General features: G+C 41.9%; 1 long non-coding RNA gene across 2 annotated transcripts in view; it reads left to right on the top strand.

The window, feature by feature from the left end:
* The window catches only part of LOC118561816, a 60,955-nt gene that overhangs the window by 43,683 nt on the left and 3,469 nt on the right, over nucleotides 1-13,803 (top strand). The window contains exon 1 of one of the 2 annotated variants that reach the window (XR_004930283.1): nucleotides 10,453-10,505. The exons of the other annotated variant lie outside the window; for it this stretch is intronic. This is a non-coding gene — a long non-coding RNA (uncharacterized LOC118561816). Of the gene's footprint in view, nucleotides 1-10,452; nucleotides 10,506-13,803 lie in introns of those variants that run through there. 2 annotated transcript variants of the gene reach the window in all.

Here is a 13,803-nt window from a genome sequence, read left to right as displayed (position 1 = left end):
TATTAATTTATTTGTTTATTTATTTTTATTTATTCCATCATTAAATTTAATAATTCCCTCTATTTCCTTTTTAATATTGTCCCAAAATCCTTGGATTACTGGACAATACCAAAAAATGTGTGTCGTGTCTCCAGTATTTCCACAATTTCGCCAAGATAATGCTACACTGGGATTTTTCACAAATGAGATGATAAAGGAGTATTAAAGTATCTGATATTCACTTTCCAGTCAAATTATTTCCATAGTTGGCTGCTATGACAGTCAGTACATATGTCCACCCATGTAGAGTCTTCAATAATAACATTTAATTCTAATTTCCATTTTTCCTTGATATTTTTCGTGTTTTGTAATGTGTCAATTACCAACATTTTGTATATATTAGATATGTGTTTTTTTGTTGGGAAATGCTTCTCTATGACGCTGATAAAGTACTCTTCTATTTCATTTGGGTTTTTTCTGACCAAATATCTTTCTTTATGTCTTGTGATATAATGTCTTATCTGAAGGTAACTATATAAATCTTTTGATGGTATGGAGGATTTCATCTTTTAATATTGTCAAGGTGGAACCCTGTTTGTCTTAATAACTGCAATCACTGCCCAAAGAATGATTAGTTCTAGAATGTTTCACTGAATCACAACAAGGTAAAGAAAGGCCAAAGGAACTTTAGTTGAACTACTCTTGGCTCCTACTATCTTTTTCCAAAGATCTGTTTATAAGACTTCCTAGAAATGGAAGAGCAGCACACACACCATTTCACACACACACCCCTCCAACTAGGGAGGGAGGGCTTTTGGTCCAGAGCAATGCCTGTACACAGTAAGATATCATGTTCCCATTTACGTCATACTGTATCCATATAAAGGCTGAAAGTTACCCCATATTGTTGGGATTGTTGGGACTGCTGTGAAATGAAGATGATTGCAAGTCCAGAATAAACGAATCCCCCTGCTGGTCACTGAAGAGAAGTTGTGGTGTCTGGTCTCGTCTGTCTGTTTTTTAAAGTTAAATCCTCTCCCACAATGGGAGGTTAAATTGTTCTTGAAGTTGAGAGAATGATTTGAATTCTGTTCCTATAAACAGTTGGTTGTTTGTACAGAGACCCTGTCAGCCCATCTTTAAAAACCCCTATCCCACACTGAAGGAGGGAATTCTATGTTCCCTACTATCAACATGGGCCTTGAGATGGACTCCGGTCCCCCGAGCAATTTTTTTAAATGTTGTCCATACTTTAAACGTGTCAGAATCAGAATCAGAAATACTTTAATAATCCCAGCGGGAAATTGCTGTTTCAGTACAACCGCCATCACAAACATCACAAACATTTCAGGGGGAGACGATTTACTGAGGCCTTGCTGCCAAGGACACCACCTTACGGTGCCCACAGGGCGCTGCCATTACTCTGTGGAAAAATAGAGGCCACAAAAAAAGGAAGGTGGGAGGGAAAAAACACAACTCATACTTTACCCTATTACAGGATACAGTTTGAGATTTAAAAAACCTCTTGCACAAAAAGCACAAATAAGACAAGACACATATAGCAGAAGGTAAACATTTGAGACTAGTCTCGTGTAAGTTCATCAGTTTTTATGAGCATCAGTTATGTGTGTCTGTTTGGGTGAAAGTGTTTATATTTCCGTGAATGTTTCAAATGTCCAGGAATGACAAAGTCATAATAAACACCATTTTCCATCCAAGAATATAGGGTGTATCCCACAAAATGAGTCAAGTCAGGACTGGACGGGTCGCCCTTACGCTGCCTACTCGTCGAAAAAAAATTATCAATAGCATTGAGAGACCAGCTTACCAGATCCATGTTTTTCAGAGTTCGTTTGATATGAAGAAAGTGCTCAGAAAGACAAGACATAGAAGCAGAAGCAGGAGAGGGGGAGGGGGAGTGAAAGCTGAAGAGGAGAGAAAAAACACAACCGACCTCGAAGAGAGACAGAACAGAACAGTATTCATCAAAATGTTTTATGCATTCATTGTTTATTTTAATATTTTTTTAATTGACTTTGTATCAGACAGATAGAGGAACCCCCTTAACTGAATCCTGCTCTATTTGAGTCCATATTGTCTACCGGTCATTTTTCAAGCCACGCCACAATTGCATTTATTTGGGCAGCCCAGTAATAATTTTTAAGGTTCGGGAGACTGAGTCCTCCGCTGTCCTTAGGTAATTGAAGGCATTTCAATCTTACCCTTGGTCCCTTCCCTTGCCAGATAAATTAGTTAATGTAATGTGTTTAAAGTGGAGGCAGGTACTTTTACAGGAAGGGACTGAAACAAAAAAAAAGAAGTCTAGGCAACAAGTTCATTTTTACATGACATTGCTTTTAAAGAAAGGGGAGGACCTCCCAGCGTGTCACATAATTTTTTATTTGTCTAATTAATTTGCTATAGTTGGCCCTGAACAGCTGAGTGGGGCTAGGTGTAATAATAATTCCCAGATATCTAAATCCTTGTTTAGACCAGTGAAAGGAGACACTGTTATTTAGCTGTACAGGCCAGGTGCCTGAAATCATCATGGCTTCTGACTTAGTCTTGTTAATTTTGTAACCAGACACTGACCCGTATTCATATAGGCATTTCATAGGTGCTGGAGGGACTATGTCTCTCGGCTGGCCTGGGAACGCCTCGGGATTCCCTCGGAGGAGCTGGCTCAAGTGGCTGGGGAGAGGGACGTCTGGGCCTCCCTACTGAAGCTGCTACCCCCGCGACCTGACCCCGGATAAGCGGAAAAAAACGGACGGATGGATTTCATAAGTGCAGGAATGGAAAGAAGTGGATTTTTTACAAAGAGTAAAATATCATCCGCGAATAGAGGTGTTTTATGAACTGACCCCCCTTCATCTGCTATCCATTGAATATGTACGTTTTGGCGTATTGCCTCTGCTAGAGGTTCAATACTTAGGGCAAATAAGTTAGGAGACAAGTACCCCTGTCTCACACCTCGCTCAATCCTGAAGAACTTGAAGCAGTGACCATTTACTCTAACTTTGGAGCTGGGCTCTTTAAACAGTAGATTGATGTTTTCTAACTTCCTTTAATTTTTTGTGTCACCATTTCCCATTTGTGTTCTCTTGTTAACTTTTTTTTATTTTAGCTTCCAAATCCTTGTTGTTTAGCCAGGCTTTGTTTCTTTATCTTGGATCCTATAGAAATAATATTCCCTCTTATTGTGGCCTTACAGGCATCCCATACATCTGAGGGGGAGACACTACCATCATCATTTATGGTGAAGTATTCAACCAGGGCTCTATGTATTTCTTGCCTAATGTTTATGTATGCGATTAATGAGACATTAAGCCTCCAATGTCTGAAATGATTGTCTATTCCTAAATTAATTTCCATGGTCACAGGGCTGTGGTGTGAAACAGTGATTAGCTCAATTGTGCTCTCTTTTATCCTATGCAATTTGGTTTGGGTTACACAGAAAAGATCTATCCTCGAATAACTCCCATGAACCTGGGACATAAACATGAAATCTCTCTTATTGGTGTGGGGTTGACGCCAAATATTTACTAGGTCCAGTTCCCTCATCAAATTTGATAGTGCCTTAGTCATTTTAGATTTGGATATTATTATTGTAGGTAACCTATCCAACTTTGAATCTAGGGTGCAGTTTTAGTCACCCCCCCCCCCCCCCCCCCCCCCACTTGTATAATCCCCTCACTTTTATCTGCTAGTAGAGTTGTGACCTTTGTAATAAAATGTGGACAATTTGGGGCATAAACATTAAGTATGGTTATCTTTACTCCTCCAATTGTGCCTATTATTACCATAACACATCGGCCTTCATCATGAAAGGTTTTCTCATTATTTTAAAACACAGATTTACTAAATAATATAGCTACCCCTCTTTTCTTCGTTCTCCCATACGAAGAACTATAAACTTGGTCCACCCACTCTCTTTTCAGTTTTAGATGTTAAGTCTCTGATAGGTGTCTTTCCTGAATCAAAGCAACAGAGCAATGCAGCTTCTTTAGTTGTCCCAGAATCTTTTTCCTTTTAATCGGATTAGTTATTCCTCTGATATTATAACTTACAAAATTGAGCTCAGCCATGTTATATATACTGTAGAGTCTTTCGATATAACTCCCTGCCTGTTTACATTTGGATGTCAAAAAGTACCTACTCACTAACAAAGTGATGTTAGTTACAACTATCAGGAAAAACAAAACACAAAGAATCAGAATCAGATATACTTTAATAATCCTAGATGGAAATTACTGACAAAAAACAGTATTCATAACACAAAACTGAACTTCCACTTCATCAATCTGACACAGTAGCTAAACTCTGGCTGTGTCAGGTCCCTGATGGTATTGGGGCAGAGAGGTGTGATCTACCCTCTCTGTGAAAAAAAGCACACATAGTGCAAGTATGACCAATGTTACACTAACATGCAAAAAAGTTCTCGGAGAGTGTATTCCATAGCCTCCTTTAGGCTGTCTAACACATGAACTTATTTTGTGACAACAATATATAGTAGGATCATAAAACATTGACGCTTTATTGTATTCCTATGAGTCCGTTAGTTATAATCAGTGTGGGGTTACCGACCTTATCACTGGTTTAGTTGTCAATCCCCAGCTCCTTCAGCAGCGCTGCGGCAATTGTTAATGATGCAAACGTCTTCTCCCCGGTGTTCAGCTTAATTTTTATTTGCAATGGACACAGGCACCTTGCCTGTATGTCCTTCTTTTTAAAATGTTTAATAACTTTGTGGACTCTCATCCTTTTTTGCTGTAACTCAGGAGAGTAGTCCTGATTAAAATAGATCAGCTTGACTTGAAAGAGAACTGGCCCCTGGCTTTACGCCTGTCTTATGATTGTGTCTTTTACCGCTGCGTCCAGAAATCTCACTATTATTGATCTTGGAGGCGCCGTTGAATCTTTTGGCTTGGCCGCCAGTGAGTGATGTGCCCTCTCAATCTTAATGTCCAGGTTTGGTCAGAGTTTAAGTTCCCGAAACCAGCCATATCTCTTTCCTCACTGTCCTGAAAAATCCTGATATTGTTTCTTCTCAGTCTGTTTTGGAGATCTTCACACTTTGCCGAAAGTTCAATATCACGGTGCAGCAGGTACCTTAGCGCCCGATGGTGGCGCAGCTCCGTGTCTTCTGCTGTGCCGAGTCTCTCCTCAAATCTCCCCATTCTTTCTTCGTGCTCCACCACTTGGTCTTTTACGTCCGAAACAGATTGTTCCACGCGACTCAGAGCCAGCTTAGTGCGGTTATGTCCATCTTGATCTTGACTTTTCTGAGTTTTCTCAGCTCTTCCAGCACCGCTAAGTTTTATTGACATGGCCCGTCTCACCCGGTTCGAATAGCTGTGTGTTGGTTAGTCAGGCTCGCTGGATTCGGCTTATTGTCTTTTCCTCTTGAGGGGTCCAGTTTATCTTGTCTTTTTTGTCCAGCGAAGGAACTCATGTTTCGCGAATATATTTTTTATGTTTCAGCGTCAAATTATTTTAGTTGTCACTCTTATTTTAATTGACACCCAGCGGAGCTCAATTAACACGCTGCAAGTGCATCCATGACGTCACCGAAAGTCCCGATCCAACCGTTTCTCCTCTGATGTAACTGCCTGGACCACCTTTTGTTTCCGCTCAGAACGCGTTCTTCCATCCAAACTTTCCTGCGCTTCAACAAAAGCCATTAATGCATCAACCTGTTCTCCCAATGATTTCCAGGGTGCATTCACTTTCACCCATATCCTGACCAAATTCTCACAAAGGGAAGCGTTAACCCTAGCCCTAGCACCAGCACTCGTCAGTCCCGGAGTTGAGGTGGCCATATCTCAGGACTTTTTTTGTCTTTATTTTCATCTTTTTTATTTCTCTTAATTTAGATTTTATAGTTTGTTCCCATTCAGTCTTTCCACGGTTTCAACATAAATTTCATTCAAACCTCACATACTAGTTGCTCTGTTTAACGTCTGATATTTTGAGAAGAGAGCTTTTCATCCACAGCACCACTTGATTTAGCCTATGTCTAATCTTCAGCCAATAGGAGAATCAAAATCTCCTTACCTTTTTTCGGGTCGACCTTGTGTTGCTGTAGATGATTACTCCTTTGTGCCCATATTCAAAAGGTTTCTCCCCTTACTGTCAAATCCGGGTCACAAGGCACCATTTGTTAAGATTTGGGCCGTTCCATTTTCCACGGCCCGTCTCACCCGGTTCGACTGATTTGGCAGTAAAGGAGAAACAATTATTAGAGACAAACATTTAAAATATGCATATTTATTACATTGGTATTCCAAAGGAGACATAAACTTATGTTACCATATCAGTGTATTTAGTATATTATCCAGCATTCTACCCCATGGTTCTGCAAGCGATTCTGACTGCTCTCATACCCCCAATTGCATGTTTTCATAGACTGAGCAGCCCCTCCCCGTTAGTTTTGGGGTGTGTGCGCGCCCAGACATTGAGGCTCCAGGTCCTATCTGCTCCCAAACAAAGGAGACTGTTCTCCCAAGAGTCTTCGTGAAACAAGGCTGATTTAGCACCCAGATGTCCTCAAAAGGGGTCAACTCAGAAAACAACAATTTTCAACTTAGCATGTAACATAGGTTCATTGTTACAAGGACTTCAGCTCAGACTCATCATTATACCTGTTCCCTCTAAAGGAGCCCTTTGCACTTTTTATTTATGCATTTTCCCCACTGTTTATTCCTTCCATGCAGTGCACCAATGGGGGTAATATCCTGCCCACCTCACCACCTCAAACCGGTATCATTAAGTATAAATTCTACTGATACGAGATGTTACTAGAAAAAGTTTTTTTTTTCTTTCTACAGTCAGGTGCGAGTGATCGCAGAGCTTGAAAAGCTGTGCCTATACTCATCAATTGTTGGGTTGCAATGCATAAAAAGTGCTATATTTCCTATAGGATAGGATTTAAGACCATTAGTGGGCTAAAAGTGAAGCAGAAAGTCATCATGCCGTCCTCTCCGACCACAAACAAAATGCGCTCAGAGAACAACTTCAAACTCAGCCTTCAGCTTGTGTAATAACGCACCAGAGCGCCCTGAGCAATAGAGGAGATTTGTCTGGTCAGTGCGGAGACTGAGATGAGAAATCTGTCACTGTGAAAGGTGATTACAATGGTTATAAACTGTAACAGGCTAGAAGTGCATGGAGCTGAAAAGGGAAATAAAAACAGCAGTTGGATCATGTGCTAAGACGCAGCGTGAACCCCTGTGTGCTTCAAGTGTTGCAGCTGAGGGGAAAATGTCGGACCATATAGGCTTGATAAAATTCAGCCTCAGTCCCCAATGAGGTCATAGACCTACATTGATAAAAAAAAAACTAGTTTAATGATAATCTGTATTGTTTTCATTGCTTGAATGTGAATCTGATCATTCATATTGTGCCTTTTATAATCAACTACAAAATGTTCTTGTTAAAGTCAGGAAAAAAAGATTGTGTTATGTTGTTGAGCTGTTATTGAAGAACTTCTGCTTGCAAAACAACCACATTTCCACTTGTTAAAAGCTAATAATATTCTCAACTCAACATTATTTATACAATCTAAAAACTAGTAATTCAAAACAGAATAAAAAGTTAAAGCCGGCAAAATGTAAAATAAAATTAATATCCAAAAAAGCAAACAATGAAAACGTCAAAAGCTAGCATCTCAAACTGTGTTTTAAGAGAACATTAAACCCAGAAAATCAAATGGCCTGCCTAATATGTAAAGCTATTTAAATCCAGAGTTTTGTGCAACAACAGAGAAAGTGCGGTTACCTCTTTGCACTCTTTGTTTTTCGGATGACTAATAAAAAGTGATCTGCCAACCTGAGCAAGCGAGAGGGAGTGTGCACATGAACCAGGTCTGAAAGATCCTGGAAAGCAACGCCATGAAAACATTTCAAAACAAATAAAATAATTTTAAAATTAATCCGAAGGTGAACTAATAGCCAATGAGTTGCTGCTAAAACTGGAGAAATGTGCTCTCATTTTCTGGTAGCAGTTAAAAGAAGAGGAGCAGCATTTTAGACCAGCTGCAGTCAGGCCACAATAGTTTTGTTAAGCCCAGAGTAAAGTGCAGTGCAGGAATCTAAGTTGTAATTAAAGCATAAATTAAAATCTTTAGTCCGCGGTCTCAGTTTGAAAAAGCTGGACCGGACCACAGATTTTAATTGTGCATTAAAGTTAAAATGATTCTCTAGTCTTACACTTAGGTCTGAAGCAGTCAGTTTCAGATACTGGTTTTAGGGCCCTAGGTCAACATTAATGTTAGAGACATCAATGTGGCCAAACAACATACATTTTTGTGAAGTTTATTTTTAGAGCAACTATTTTCCTTTTTAGTATCATAAAAGTCTGACTGTCTTCTGCCTAAAAGAGAAGGCTAAACACTGGTTTCTTATAACTGACTCCTGAGGGACGAGATAAAGAGAGAAGAGGAAGGAGGCCTTGAGGCACTCTGCATGAGTGGAACTCTTCAATAAAATAAAATAAAACAGCAGTTCTCCATTCTTAAAAAGGAGTGTAATAATACGGTCAATAACTTACTAACTACTATATTATTTTATTCATTATTATTTAAAATGTTTTGTGTTTTTTTCTGTTTTAACCCACTAACTGAACAATAACGTGTTAACACTTCTCTTTCACTTTTTAAAAAAGTAATATGTCTACTTCCATGTCTGGTCGGATACAAAATGAGACTGACTGGACCGCTCTTCCAGGTTCCACTCAACTACGCCCCCAGCCCTGCCCCGCCCCGCCTCTGAAAATGAACATAATCTTACTCTTAACTTTTGATAAAAATTGGAGGTCTGTAATGTCTAAAATCTCGCTGTCCCTCCAATGAGCAGTGTGGAAGCTGCTGTCTGTCTAGCTAATGGTAACTGCTGCCACTTCCGGCTGTCACAAGTGCTAAGCTGCGACATCAAAGTAGCACCACGTATGGTAGTGTGGCTCAAATCTGATTTGGAAAAAATCTTGTTCTAAATGATTAGTTGACCCCACCCCCCCCCCCCCCCAAAAAAAAAGAAAAAAAGAAAAGAGAAACGAAATCTGATTTGGGCCATATTTGCCTGCAATGGGGACAGTTCCTAAGAGTGATTCCAGAATTCTAATAACACCTCTAGCGGGGAGCTAGGGGTGTACCCAGCGTGTGTTTGAGGAGGAGACAGAGAGAGCCACCCCTAGCAATCAACAACAGAGACAGTGCAGGTGGAGAGGCTTACTGCCCGATTGGATAATCTGAGCATAGTTGCTCAGAGATGGATCACACCGTTAATTTCAATGATCCCGCGTTATGGCCAACAAAACTGACTTATTCTGATCGAATGAATGTTGTGCATTTAATGGCAAAAAGGAAGCCTTTCTCAGAGATTCAGAGGGCAAAGTATCTAACATATTCTACCTCCTGCAATGGAAGGGAAAACATTTGTTAGGGACTGGCTAATATACAGCAGGTCAAAAAATGCCATATTTTGGCTGCTGTGCTTGCTGTTCTCTTATGAAGAATAGATCAACTAGTGCACTAAATTTAATAGATGTGTTGAAAATATCCAGTATAAAATACAGATATCGCTGTGTAAGAATGCCAGAGATGAAATCCTTTCTCTCATCTATTGTCCATTTCCATATATATATATATATATATATATATATAAATATATAAATATCTAACACTGACTGAGGCGTTTCAGTCCTCCAGAGAACATCCAGGTAGACAAGAGTGGTCATTTTCAGCAACAGTTCATGTTAACTTTTAAAGTAGATATTATCTATCATAAGTTACTGGAGCCAACACAGAAAATGTAATTAAGACCTTGAAAGAACCCAGTACACACACACACACACACACACACACATATATATATATATATATATATATATATATATATATATATATATATATATATATATATACAGTGTGCGATTTGCAAAAAAACCAGAGGGGGGATCATTTCCTCGATTAATCACATAATGTCGATAGGTAACTCGAGATTATTTGCAAATTAATTGTATGTTTTATCCTTTTAAAAAATATTTTTATTTTGTTATTTTTCAAGCACTTTTGAGAATTGGAATGAAAACATCCTAGTGCCAAATGTTAAACTCTGGACTATAATGGCTAAATGACTAATCATGACGCCCTGATGTTTACACAATGTGTAAATAAATTTTTAAATAAATACCATGCCGATATATTTTTTGCCTCTTAAACAAAGATTACGGTGGCCGACAGGTGCAAATGCGCAGCAAAAGAGAAAACATGCAAACCAAAAAAAGACAAGCGCACAAATTAAATGCGGCAAACAAAAAGCAAATAAAATGCAGCAAACAAAAAAGAAGACACCCCCGAATGAAATGCAGCAAACAAAAAGAGAGACGCAAACAAAAAAGAAGACACCCCCGAATGAGTGTTGAAATCGGAAGTGCTCCAGACCACTAGGGGGAGTCAAAGAAAATAGTATTCATTTCTATGGGACCAGATGCAAGATTCAGAGAAAGAAATTTGAAAGAAAGTAAAGGTGCGAATTACTATATTTCTTTTCAGATACGCCGTCTTTTATAATATTATAGAATAACAGAATAATTTACAGAGACGCTAGCATTATGTGCTTCACGGAGACGTGGTTAGATGGATCTGTCCCGGACTCAGTGATCTCCCTGGACGGCTTTAAACTTATCCGCGCAGACAGGACTTTTGCGGGGAGCGGAAAAAAAGAGGGGGAGGGCTTGCGGTGTTTGTGAATGAGAGGTGGTGTAACGTGGCGCATGTTCACGTGAAGCAGCAGATATGCTGCTCGGATGTTGAACTTCTCGCAGTGAGCTTAAGACCTTATTACTTGCTGAGAGAGTTCGGCCACATGATCATGCTCTGTGTTTACATCCCTCCCTCCGCGGACGCCGTCGCCGCGTGTGAGCGGATCCACGTCGCTGTAAACAATCTGCAAACACAGCACCCCCGCGCTCTCCTGCTGATCACAGGGGATTTCAACCATGCCTCCCTCCGTTCCACCCTCCCCACGCTCACCCAGTACGTCACGTGTAAAACAAGGGACAATAAAACGCTGGACCTTTTATGCTAACGTTAAGGACGCTTACACCTCCGCCCCCCTCTGGGACGCTCAGACCACAACCTCATCTATCTGCTCCCCCACTACATTCCACTGGTGAGGAGACAAAAGGCGCAGAAGAAGTCAGTGAAAGTTTGGTCAGACGAAGCCAGTGAGAAACTGAAGGACTGTTTCAGAACCACAGACTGGAGCATGTTCCAAAGCTCTCATGGAGATGACATCAACAGCCTGACTGAATGCATCACTGACTACATGAACTTCTGTGTGGAGAGCATCGTGCCAACACGACGGCTACGATGCTTTCCAAACAACCCCCGCTGGGTGACCCCTGAGCTGAAAGTCCTCCTGAACCAGAAGAAGAGGGCTTTCTACTCAGGGGACAGAGAGGAGCAGCGTAGAGTCCAGCGGGAGCTCCAGTGGAAGATCAGAGCAGCAAAGAAGGACTATGGGAAGAAGATGGAGGAGCAGCTGGCGCAGAACAACATCATAGGTCTGAAGAACATCTCCGGCTTTGGGCAGAGGACCAGCAGGGCTGCAGACGGAGACACCAAGTCTGCAGATGAGTTGAACACATTATTCACTCGGTTTGACTCCCCCCACACTGGCCCCCTCCTTGCCCTCAACTCTCCACATGTCTCCAACCACAAGCGCTCCAGAGACCTACCATCCCCCCCCCGCCACTCCTATCAACGACTGACCCATCCACACCTTCAGCCCTACCCCCCCCCCCCCCTCACAGTCATACCAATGCAGGTGAGAGGACAGCTGACGAGGCTGAAACAAAGGAAAGCCTCAGGACCGGATGGCATCCCCCCAGGCTACTGAGGACCTGTGCAGATGAGCTCTGTGAGGTCCTCAGCTACATCTACAACCTGAGCCTCAGCCTGGGGGTGGTGCCCACCCTGTGGAAGACCTCCTGTGTGGTACCGGTTCCCAAAACACCGCACGCCAGGGAACCGGCTGACTTCAGACCAGTCACCCTGACCTCCCACCTGATGAAGACCATGGAGCGCCTCATCCTAGCTCACCTGCGCACCGTGGTGAGCCCCACCCTGGACCCACTGCAGTTTGCCTACCAGCCCAACATCAGAGTAGAGGATGCCATCATCTACCTGCTGCAGCGGGCGCTAACCCACCTGGAGACCACCGGGAGCGCTGTGAGAGTCATGTTCTTTGACTTCTCCAGCGCTTTCAACACCATCAGACCGGTGCTGCTGAGGGGGAAGCTGGAGGACGCTGGGGTGAACAAACATCTAGCTGACTGGACCATGGACTACCTCACTGACCGCCCTCAGCATGTGCGGCTGCACGGCTGTCAGTCAGAGGTGGCACTCTGCAGCACCGGGGCCCCCCAGGGCACCGTTCTGTCTCCTTTTCTCTTCACCCTTTACACCTCGGACTTCACCTACAACACGGACAGCTGCCACCTTCAGAAGTTCTCTGATGACTGGCCATTGTGGGCTGTGTCTGAGGGGAACGAGGTGGAGTACCGGTCGGTCATCATGGACTTTGTGGACTGGTGTGAGAAGAACCATCTGTGCTTAAACACCAGTAAGACCAAGGAGATGGTGATCGACTTCAGGAGAAGACCCCCACCTCACTCACCTGTGAACATCCAGGGGCAGGACATAGAAACTGTGGAGAGTTTCAAATACCTGGGTGTTCATGTCAACAATAAGCTGGACTGGACACATAACACCGACGCCCTGTATAAGAAGGGCCAGAGCCGGCTCCACCTCCTGAGGAGGCTGAGGTCCTTTGGAGTGAGCCGGCTTCTGCTAAAAACTTTCTATGACTCTGTGGTGGCCTCAGCCCTCCTCTACGCTGTTGTCTGCTGGGCTCCTGGCAGTGCAGAGCGGGACAGAAAGAGACTGAACAAGCTGGTGAGGAAGGCCACTTCTGTCCTGGGCTGCTCTCTGGACTCTGTGGAGGAAGTAGCTGAGAGGTGGATGTTGTCCAAGCTTACATCCATCATGGACAACACCTTCCACCCCCTGCACCAGACTGTAGAGGAGCTGAGCAGCTCCTTCAGTGCAAGACTTAGACATCCTGTCTGTAAAAAGGAGTGCTACTGCAGGTCATTCATTCCTGCTGCTATCAGATTTTACAATGCTGCACTGTAACTGCAACTGTGACCATAACTGTAATAATTAATGTGCAATAACCAAGGTGCAATAATCTATTTAATACACTGTCCTACAACCCGTGCAATAATCCTGATGTAGTGACTTCTGCTGCTATCACCACCTGAACATAAGTCAGCCCACATGTATGTATGTATGTATGTATGTACAAATGTATACAATGCATATGCACGTACATACGCGTAGGTACGTATGTATGTGTATATGTATATGTGTATGTGTATATGTGCATAGATATATGTATATATTTAAGTATATAGATATGTTTATATATATATATATATATATATATATATATATATATATATATATATATATATATATATATATATATAGACCACTAAGAATGTAAATGAGACATTTACATTCCTATTTCCTTTTTTGTATTTTTATTTTTTTGGTATTCTTTTGATCCATTGTATATATGAAGACTCACTGTATATAACTGAATGCACCTTCCCTATTCTGCACCTTCTTGTATGAGCCGATGTGACGAGTGAATTTCTCCATTGTGAGATCAATAAAGACTATCTTATCTTATCTTATGGGTAGCGTGATAGACTTTGTGTCAGTCATACCGTTCTGGGCTCGGTCTCGTAGATGCT

The sequence above is a fragment of the Fundulus heteroclitus genome, unplaced genomic scaffold (genome assembly GCF_011125445.2).
Source record: "Fundulus heteroclitus isolate FHET01 unplaced genomic scaffold, MU-UCD_Fhet_4.1 scaffold_73, whole genome shotgun sequence".
Taxonomy (NCBI): domain Eukaryota; kingdom Metazoa; phylum Chordata; class Actinopteri; order Cyprinodontiformes; family Fundulidae; genus Fundulus; species Fundulus heteroclitus.
This window is presented reverse-complemented; position numbering and strand designations above follow the sequence as displayed.